This window comes from Phasianus colchicus, chromosome 12 (genome assembly GCF_987193195.1).
Source record: "Phasianus colchicus chromosome 12, bPhaCol1.hap1.1, whole genome shotgun sequence".
NCBI lineage: Eukaryota > Metazoa > Chordata > Aves > Galliformes > Phasianidae > Phasianus > Phasianus colchicus.
This window is the reverse complement of record NC_143447.1, coordinates 16,406,620-16,417,424: the sequence shown is the minus strand read 5'-3', so window position 1 is coordinate 16,417,424 and position 10,805 is coordinate 16,406,620. Positions and strand designations below refer to the sequence as shown.

The following is a 10,805-nucleotide window of genomic DNA, read 5'->3' as shown; positions in this document are numbered from 1 at the left end:
ATGAAAGGCAAAATATTCAATGAGCTCTCTGCTTTGCAGATACAGTTTTGTTATTGCCAATCTTACTGCTTGCAATGGGAGAATGAGGCAGCAAATAATCAACCAACAGCACACACAGCTCTGGTAGCAGCAGTTTCAGTGGGTGGCACAGCCGATGAAAAGATAGAAAAAAGGGTTGTGAAACTTTAAGTGCTTCATGTCACAGGGCTCAAAACTTACCAGGTTTTCATCTTTGTCAACATTTCCATGACTTTCAATCAGAATTCCATAGTAAAGGCATGGAATGTTAATGTTTGGAAGGAAAATATATTTCCTGTACTATAATTTTGCACATGCATGGTACATAACATTTCTGTATAGATTCATACTACTAGACCATACTGTTTTGCTCATTGTTCAGCTTATCCCTGGTGTATGGCCTACCCCCTCAGAGTTAATTCATCAAATTACCCCAGAGATACCTCTAATTCTATTTTCCCCTCAAAAGCAACTCCCTAAAGATGTGAATTTGTTAGTTCTCCAAACCAGTCAGCTTGTAGAGTAGGAAAGAATCAGTTCGAATGACCTAATTACAGGACTAGGGCCTTAATTTATGAGAAGCTTACTACAGCTACAACATGCTACAGCAGTATCTAGCCACGGTTTTCACATTCTTTTGCTTTTCAACCAAAGACTATTGGTACAGTTCCCTGTCTTTGTCCCCTTCCTCACTGTTTTGGTGCCAGTATATTGGGCCATGTGCTATTTGGATTGGAAGTTCTTTGAAGAATGAGCTGCATATTCCTTAACAAACCAAAGGCGTATTTAATAGAAACAGGAAGTAGCTAACAGGCAAAAACTGGTATGGTAGAGACTTTCTTTTTAAATCAATCTCTCTACAGAAGCAGCTACCATTATTTTTTAACAACCTGTTTCCGATTTTATCCTAGTTATAATATTTTGTTCGTTTGGATTTTCTTTTGCTGGTGGGTTGGGGTTTTGTTCATTTGTTTGTTTGGTTTTGTTTTGTTTCTGTTGCTTTTCACACCTGGCATCTGCCTGGAACCTTTAGACTGCGCTAAAGTTACATTGCAAGTGCTTACCTCAGTCAGCGGATACTTACACAGTGAATGTGTATCCGGAACATTCCACTGGTTCCACTGGCATCAGTCCACATGTGTGCAACTGTAAATGACATGGAAAAAAAAATCTAGCCTCTGATATGAAAAGGGCTATTTATGCACTTTCACAAAGGACAAAAGTCTTATAACTTTGGGTCTATACAGAAATGAGACACAAATATGTTAGCGAAAAGCCCCAAGTTTTCTAAATGTAGATGAGCACAGATTAAGAAAGCAGTAATTAATTTCCTTTGACCTCAAGCTGAAATTCCTTTCTAAAGCTGTCATAAAGAGAAAGAGGCCAGAGAGAAGAAGTGAAACTGTGTAACAATGCAATTAAACCCTTGTAATGAGGTCAGCCATTGGACTTGTTGCAACTGATATCATTATAGCAATGAAGAGGCATTATACGATGGCCTGATTTTATACAGGATTCATTTTTTTCCTTTAACTCTTTACCAGACAAATATGTATTCTACAGCATTATAAAACAATTGTTGATAGCCACCAGAGGAGCAGACACATGCTTTCTGGTCTTCCCATCAATATTTCATAAGTTCTGGCAATGAAAATATGAGAAAACTCAGCAACAGTGGCACACAGAACAACTTCAATACAAACAACCCTTCATTCACATACAGTGTCAGAACTGCTGATAGAAGCTTCCTCTCAGAAAGCAACTTCACACTCTCCAACAATGGGAACAGGTAACTTTTAGCATTAAAACAATCACATTAAAAAAAAAAAAAAAAGTAGTTAAACAATACCTTAAGTTCCCAACATTCTATCCTGCTTCAAACCATCTTCTTCTGATTGTACAATACATTGGCTGACTGTTATGCTGGCTGCTGCAACAGCAAACTTTGTTTTCTCCATGCTTGGTTCAAAGCAAGTTCAGATATGTTTCGATAGATGCTGCTTGCTAAATATATATATATATATTAAAAAATACACTGACAATTGCTGATAGGTAACACTTACCTCATGTGAGAGTTGTCCTCTTGGAAAATATGAACAAACTTGTAGGAGTAACCTGAACCATAAGGAATCCTTAGAAGTCCCAATCTCACTTGAAACTTGTTTATCCATCGAGTGCAGTGGGAAAAGATTTTGCTCCATTGGAATAGTAAGTGCTGGTTTCATGTGGTCCGCATGCATCTTAAGCTTGATTTTCTGGCTAAGCATCAAAAATAAAAATAATTGTGAAACTCAGATTTGCGGTCTGATTCAAGGAGATTTACTTTGTATAAATCTTTCATTATATGAACAAAAAGATTTTGAAGTGGAAATTTAAGGACATGCATCTTTTCTGGAGGGGTGTCCTAAGTATAGGGCCTGCAGATGACCCATCTTGTTACTTCTTTGACTCACCTGGATCCCCTGCAATTGACCTCGCATTTCCTATTTCCTCAGCAACTATTCAGCAGAGTGTAAATGAGAAGTTGCAGTTCTTCCTTCAGCATGTCTTACACATGTGATTTCTTCTCCATGCTTCTAAGATGGGACTTGGGTCCTCATGTTAAAGAGATGGTTCAGGTTCATGAATACAGAATGGCTGGAGGAAGTTCATCTTCAAGACATTTCAATCATACCTTTTTCTCTATGTCCTTATTTGTGTTCTTTTGTTCAGAATGGTGATTGCTTACTTGAGATGCCTTGCAATAGCATAGAGAATACACATTCTGAACTCAGGAGGAAAAGTTAAAGGAGAAACCTATTTGCTTGTTGGAGCCTCCATTAGTTGTGCCATATTTAGTCCTTTAAAAAAACAATTGTAGTTAGCCCCAAAATGAATAAACTAGGGCATTTATAACGCATACAGAACAGATGTTTGTTTGAAGAGTCTTTTCATTGACTTCAGTGTGGCAAGGAGATTTCAGGCTTCAGTTTCCTCTTTCTTGAGGCTTTAGTTCTGGTCCCAGAAAACGTCAATGCATATATGAAAGCATAAAGGAATTTCCAACTGATGTCAAGTATTTCCAACTCTTCCCTTCACATTCCTCAAATTGCTTAGCTTATAGTTGAAACAAAAGTTTCAAGTACCTTTGCTTTTTCTCAAGAAGTTCAGCATCCCCTGTGTGCATATCATACCTTAAAAACTCTTACTAGGACATGGCTTACTCTTTGGAAATAAAGAAAGGGCAAAATTGTCCTGTACTTAGAGGACTGATTTACCACTTCACATCCCTTTTCTTTTACTCATGCACTGAGTGATCATGTGCAATTTACTCATGTTCCTCAGTTTCCCCTCAGCAAGTATAATACTGACCTCTGCAGAGAGCTGCAAGCTTTCTGTTAACCTCTGAGTTAAGTGCAAAGCCATAGCATTATTAAAGACATTTTAAACTGAGACAGCTGAGTGATGTCCTATAAATTGTCATTTCTCCTCAAATGCTCCACAATATAATATTTCCTCCAGAAATGCATTTATTATTTAACACTTTTCTGTGAAAGGTTTCTTTTACATTGCAAATAGCCAGAGTTCTTTCATAGGTCTTAGACTATTGACCCTTTACCTTAAAACAAGCTATTAATGCTTAACGCTGTTATTAGTATTCAGGGAAGTAATGATTGGTACTAAAATGGAAATGTGCAGTAAAAACACCTTCTATTTTGTAAAATAATTACGTAGCCTAATAATTATTTCATACGATTCCTTTTGATTGATAGGGAAAGGGCACCAAGAAGTTTGGAATCATGATTCTTTAAGGTCTACATTCAAATTGCAGCCACCAGAACCATTGTCTCCAGCAGTTACATTTTATAAGAACTGCAACAGGACAGGATGATCCCTGATTCTGTTTGCATGAGAATTACATCAGAAAAGGTATTCTTTAGCTAATTAGGGTGTGGGGTTTTTTTTCTTTCTTTTTCTTTCTTTTCTTTTCTTTTTTTCTTTTTTTTTTTTTTTTTTTTTTTTTTTGAACGACAAGGAATTATAATTCCATAAAGGGCAATACAACATTCTTGCAATTTCCCAGTAAGTCATTGGTACCTTAGAGGTCAAATATAGTTCAAATCTGCAGAGAAGTGAGACTGCCTACTTCCACTCTGCTGTCATCCACCTGACCCTAACCTGGTAAAAGCATCCCTAGTGGTGCCAAAAAGGCCCTTCTATTTTCTGCGTAGTAGCTACACTGGTCTTTCACATTTAAGGCTGCCAGATAAATGTCAAATTGCAATGTTCTTATGATGTTTAATGGGAACCAGGCTGAGAGTGCTTGAACTTGCTTCACTTTCGAGAAGTTTTTGTCACTTTGGCTGAGATGGAAAAACAAGTCTTAGATCAATAATGTACATAAATGAAATAAATTCACCGAGCTGAGCTTTCTCAACTGATTTGCTGCATGCTGAAAAACTGGAAAACCTTCCTAACTGCATGAGTCCTCATTTAGTACAGAAATAGCTACAGGATTATTGTTCAGTGTTTTACAAAGACAGTCTAGCTCCTTTCTTATCTTGAGTGGGTAATATTAGAAACTTTCATAGTTGTTTTCATCACAGATTTTCAGGCCTCAAGACAGCTATTGTTGGGTGTCTCTATGTGCAGAACTACTTAAAACTATTTCTGCTGAGCTTGTTTTGCTGCCTTTTTTTTTTTTCCCCCAGTTTTGCTGCCTTCAAACACTGCATTAAAGTTGAAAATTATAAAATAAAGACCTATCTATCTTCACAGATAATATAGCAATAGATTGCAAATGAAAACTACAGCTGTGAATAAGTAACATACATATACACAGAGTAATTATTTGTTTATAAACCTTCTTAAAGAAATGTTAACATGAATTTAGAAAAGGCACTGAGAAGGCTTTCCCATCATTATGCTGTTGAAGACAGTGGTTGGTGACCTCTCTATCTTCACCATCAGATTCCTAAGCAGGGAGAGAAAAAGCCAACACCCACCACCGCTAAGAACTCTGGTCATTCAATTAACGTGGGAGTTGTTCAGATAGTGAAGTGATAACTGCCACAATAAAACTTCAAGGCCTATTTAACAGTTGTGGAGAGAAGAAAAGAGATGCTTCTGCTGATCTCACCTGGGCTACTCAGCCGTGAATGCTCTGGATGTAGCACAACTGCTCTCCTGGATCCCTGCTTCTGATTCTATATGACTACCAAAAGACATCAGAGTGCCAATAAAAGCTGTAAAACACCAGCAGGATCAGCAGTAGGAGCAACAGCTGGCCAGATACAAGAAAGGAAATAAAATGTACCATCTGAGGGTAATCAAGGGATTAGTTATGACTCATGAGCCACAACTCCTTTCTGGACAGACTCCTGCTTTGATCTAGCTGCATATGGTCCTTTGCTCTACTTCCGTACTAGAAAGAGCAAAAAAAGAAACAAAGGAAGTAAGCATTAAATAGAAGCAGCAGGTACGAGATATTCAGAGCTATTTATATATTAACTACTTTGGGACAATTAGCTGGAATTAGTATTACGTATTTTAGGATGTAATTAAAATTCACTTAAGTACTTACTTTTGTAGAAGAGGTTAAAAAATTAATATAGAAGAACATCATTCATTTGCCTATGACTTTACCTAGGATGCTAGTAAGACCAGTAAGAGATGTGGTAAAGGATATTTCAAAGGTTTTATGAATATTTTGTCGTATTTCTCTTAATAATGTTGCAACACGTGTTGAAAAATGGTAAGAACTGACATTTCAAAGCTGAATTTGTCTTTTTAGCTTTAATTAGCTCTAATTATTTTGAGTTTTAACTATGGGAGAAAAAATTGATCATTAGCTGTTTAGAAACTCCTTGCAAATCTTGGGTGAATAAACTCCTAGAATACTTATCCAGTGAATAGAGCTCTCTGAAGTTCAATTCAAAAATAATTTTCTGGATCTCAAATCTTTTCAATTTCTGTTATCAAAATCTTTTTATATGTTTTTGTTTTGTTTTGGACTTTTTTTAAGTGATATTACTCTTTTCGGGGTTCGCTTTCTTATACATCCAAGAATTGCACTTACCCTCCTGTACTGTTTGCTGTTCAATTACGATTATCATGACAATTTCAGAAGTTCACTCTTTACAAACACAATCGTTGATTACATAATGACTCCACATTTACATGTGGGTAATGCGATGTAATCTCCATAAAGCTATATAACTAAATCACCCTTACTGTCGTTTACAAATTGTCACTTTCAAATTCTATTTGCAGTTTTATATTTTCTACAGAATATTTCAGAGAAGTGAATAACTTTGAGCTAAATAAAGATCTGCATTGAACCACATTAAAAATTGTGATTTCTTGTTTGCAGGCAGATTTTGAGATCAGATAACCAATTTTAAATCTGCTTTGTAGGGGCTACATTGATTTTGTATTACACTTTTTTTCTTTTTTTTTAAGAAGGCCATGCAGTATCAAATCATAACATTTTCACTCTTTCACAGCAGTTACTTTTACATGATAGAGTTGATATCAGTTCTGAACTGTTTAATGGCATTATCAGCTCAGAAGGTATTATAGTTTCAATTAGACCTGAAACTAGTTCACAAACATGTAGGAGTCTTTTCCCAGTTTCATCACACACATTTCAACTCCTCCTAGAGGTTAAACAATGATGCAAATGTAGATTCCAATAACAACAGTATAGATATGTTCCATAGATGCCAAATATATAGATAGCCCATAGATAGACAGTATATATTTAGCCTCTACTTCCACCATCCTGTGAATGTAATGCCAGAGGGAATAATTAAGGGGCAAGATTGGATGACCTAGACAGTGGCTGACCCACCCGACAGGCTTTCAGACTGAATTCTCTGGTCTGCTAAAGAAAGCCTCACAAAGTGTCATTAAAGCAGCCATGGAAGACAAGAAGAGAGTTCCCTAGCGACTCTGTGATGATGTAAGTCTGTCAGAGATGGCTCAGCTATTTGCCATCACAAGGCATTTCCTGCCTCCAGTATAAGAGGACAGTCATAAAGTCATATGCGGAAGGCAGAATGGAACTGAATGTAGTGACCTTGCTACCTTTGGTCTTTCAACAACAAAAGTAGACTTTCCCCTTTCTAATCAAAACCACGTGAATGTGAATCTTTAAACCCTTGTGGTTTCTCACTTTGTTCTGTGGCTTTGACATACCAAGAAAATATGCCTTGATGGCCTTATTATCTAAGCAATAAATCTATGGTAAGCAACAGTCTGTCAGTCTTCTATTAAATCCAATTCATGGATCGATTGCCTATTTTCAAAATTGTCATCTGTCACAACCCAGACCAAACAAGATAATTGCCATCTGTAAATTTATTTGGTCTCTCTGATCCATGTGTTCCAGAGTCTGTTGAATTTATCCCAAAAATACTGCACAGAGGTGATATTGGGTTTTCATCATTAGGTTCTGCATGGAGATACAACTCAGTTCACACTGGCTACTGACTAGTCATCAGATACTAAAAACTTCTGTTTGCTGATTGATACACTCTGAATGGCATCTGCAAATCTACTGCAGAGATTAAAGTCCCTGTGTCAATTCATTAGTCACCTTCTCTTTATCATTGGGAAATGTAAAACAGTAAGTTTGCAGGAAATATATTCATTACTAGACCCCAGCTGGAGCCTTTTAAGATCAGGGATTAAAAAGCACATACACTCACTGTTTCCAATTAGGCACAAATGCCCTTCTCTTCTCTCTTCCTCAGCAATCATATGACTTCCTCTGCATGTGACTAAAATGACACATTTTGGCAAACTAATTGACAACTTTTTTTTTGAGAAGATAGCTGATAAATTCATCTAATTAATTTCTGTCATGAGTTAAATCTAGTTACCATGCTCCCACAAAGACTCTTCTGCAGTACCCCTTTTTTCACAACACCTCTTACTCCTTTGTGGCGTGACCTTTGCCTGTGCTCCTCCTTTGCAATTCCCAGCTCAGAGACAGAGTGTATGACACAGAGGGGAAGGTAGTTAGGTCTAGAAAACATAAACATAACCAGAAACATCACAAGCCCTGTTGTCATGCAATGAAAAATCAAAAGGGTTCCAGGATTTCTGCAGCAGTTTCCAAAAGGCATGTAAGACGGTACATCAAATCTCAGGCATGAATAGTATGAAATCTTTTTCTCGTCACTTTTTTCACCACATTTTTATGACTGCACTTCCTATATTTTAAGTGTCTGTGTTCTTTTTCTAGTTCAAAGCCATGTGACTTATTTACATACAATCCAGTTTGATTTGAAGAAGGTCATGTTTTAAGGCTGCTTAAGGAAACTGTCTCTCAAGTTCTGCCTTGGGACTAAAGCTAAATTCCAACAGACGCTCACTCGAGACCCCAGTATAGTCAATGAGACTTCTGCAACTGATCATCAGGTTTTCAGTCCTTAGTATGCTGCAGTTATTTCTTTCTTCCAGCAGGTTTTATAAAGTCTGATTTCAAATGCAAAATGTTACAAAAAAGCAGATGTTAATGCTTTTCTTTCTTGAATGTCTGACCAAACTTACTGAGAAGAAGGAACTGATGTACAATTTTATTCCTCTTACTTTCATTAACAGTCTTCTGCTGCAACTTGTCTAGATGCTTTGTGACTAGTGCTGGTCTTTCCTCTTTTTTCCCACTGACATGCTCTTGCCAAGGATATCATTATGACATTCTGTAGTAACAAGCATTCTTCTGTTCAAATTTATATCAATTAGTTTGGGACAGTAATTCAATTGGACGGCCCACTGGATTTTGAAAGACTTGCAACAATGTCAAAGTGGCGACCTTTTTCCTCTAGTCTCAGCCAAAAGCCATTTTTTAACAAGGAGCTCTTGAAAAGAAATGCCACTTTGATAATTAGTTATTGATCACGGACAATGCGGCGACGAATACCATCGGATTAGCCAGACGCCAGTGGGTCGTGACACGAGAGTTTCCTTATCGCAATAATCTATGAAAAAAATATAGAATAAAGGTCATTAAGGCTTCTCTTTGGGCAGCACAACCTAGATAATTTCACTTCCTTATTAAAAATAAAAATACCAAAATATTTTGAATGCACTTACTTTTGTAACGAACCTGTTAAACTAACTTCTGTCTAAAAAAAACTGTGGAAGTTCCATCATTATGCAACTATAATTAAAATAATTTTGATAAATTAACCTTGCTTTGGCCAGCACCAGCAGTTCTACCTCACTATAACAACATCATCTTTCTTATTCTTAAATGTCCATTAGTAAGAATTTTGGATCTGAGCATAAAACTGAGTAACAATTATAGACTTACAAAATAATGGACTTTTTTGTCTAATTTAGGAAGTATTTCAAGGCCTGTCTAAAATTGCTTCATATAAGTTATTTAATAGAGAAAAAAATGATCAAGAATAATTTTATTGCACTTAGAAGTGCAGAAAAGAGGAATGAATCCATTAGTTTTAGAGTTTCTTTGTAGAATATTAATGAAACATACCTTTGCTGTGCAAGTATACACAACTGCCCATACAGAAATTCTGGCTGACTTGAGAGACTATTAGGTAAGTAATACAACTATTTTTGAGGCATGGGATATAATGTTACAGTCCCATTGTAATTCAGTTCTTGTAACAGCCTGTCTATGATTGGACTACCCAGTATTTTACATTAATAAATAGATTTTTTATAGATCATCAATTCAGATTCAGCACAGGGCTTCTATTTGTATAGGCTTGCCTAGAAGAGTTATCATTTCAGCAGATAAAAGCCATTTTGGTCAGAAAAATAGAAGTCTGATACACTTAGTATGTCAGAAGTCTGCAAGTCTAAAAGCCAAACCCTAATTATTTTGTTTCTCATCAGACAAAATTATTTTCTTAAAATCTGATGACTGATGATACTTAAAGTAGTGTAAGTAATTTGATGTTAGTCAGTGCCCCCTAAATTGTTAATATTTTATCCACTTACTATTGAATTACTTCTGTTTGTTTCAGTACAGAAAATGAAGACAGTGGACACAGAGAAAAGAAAGTTCTCTTAAACTCAGAATTTTTTCATGTTGATTTAGAGTCATATTTATGGGGAATGTGAAAAGAACCTCATTTTATTAGACTGATCAATTTGTCAGGAACAGAATAATAATCTTTTCTTGTATTCAATATTATTTTGTAAAGTTCATTGTTAATTCAATGTCACTTTATTGTTATTATTAAATTACTGAATTACTAATAGTATAATTCATTACAAATTATCTTTTTGAAGACCTTCCAGAGATTCGTTTTTATTCCATACTCTATATGAAAACATTCTAAAAATGTAATCGAGGTAACAATCAGAACAGTTACTCATTAGCGTCATAAAGGTAATCTGTTTGAACTTCTGTGATTTGAAAGTTACTTCAGTTTATTGCAGTGACTGCATGGAATACAATCTCAAGCAGGAAACTGTGATTTCATTGAAGCTAAAGGGACAGAGTGGCCACCACAAAGGTAGTATGACACAAAAGTTTTGCTGTAGGTGGATAAGGAAAATTCTGCAAGGTAAATGTTTTTCACCTTTTTCTGCTACTGTTTTGCCATTAGAACTTAGAAATAAAACTCACTTTGAGGTGGCTAGTTTTCTGCCTATCTACTGTGAACTGCTGTTTTATGGTTCAGGTTAAGAGCATTAAAAGATTAATTGCAACACCATTCTGAGCTGTACAGAGAGAAATCTGAAGCACTCCAGCTGACAGCATATGGATGGTTTCTGTTCTTCCCATTCTTCCTTAGATAAGTACAAAATACCTGTTATCACCTCCC

General features: G+C 36.1%; 1 long non-coding RNA gene across 2 annotated transcripts in view; it reads right to left on the bottom strand.

The window, feature by feature from the left end:
• Positions 1–1,079: 1,079 nt before the first annotated feature.
• LOC149916295 (uncharacterized) overlaps positions 1,080–10,805 on the bottom strand; it is an 85,094-nt gene continuing 75,368 nt past the window's right edge. Inside the window, exons 2-4 of one of the 2 annotated variants that reach the window (XR_016470536.1) lie at positions 7,938–8,984; positions 2,082–2,277; positions 1,080–1,164 (exon numbers count right to left, since the gene is read on the bottom strand). This is a non-coding gene — a long non-coding RNA (uncharacterized LOC149916295). Of the gene's footprint in view, positions 1,165–2,081; positions 2,278–2,471; positions 3,969–7,937; positions 8,985–10,805 lie in introns of those variants that run through there. The other variant, XR_016470535.1, reaches the window with a different exon arrangement.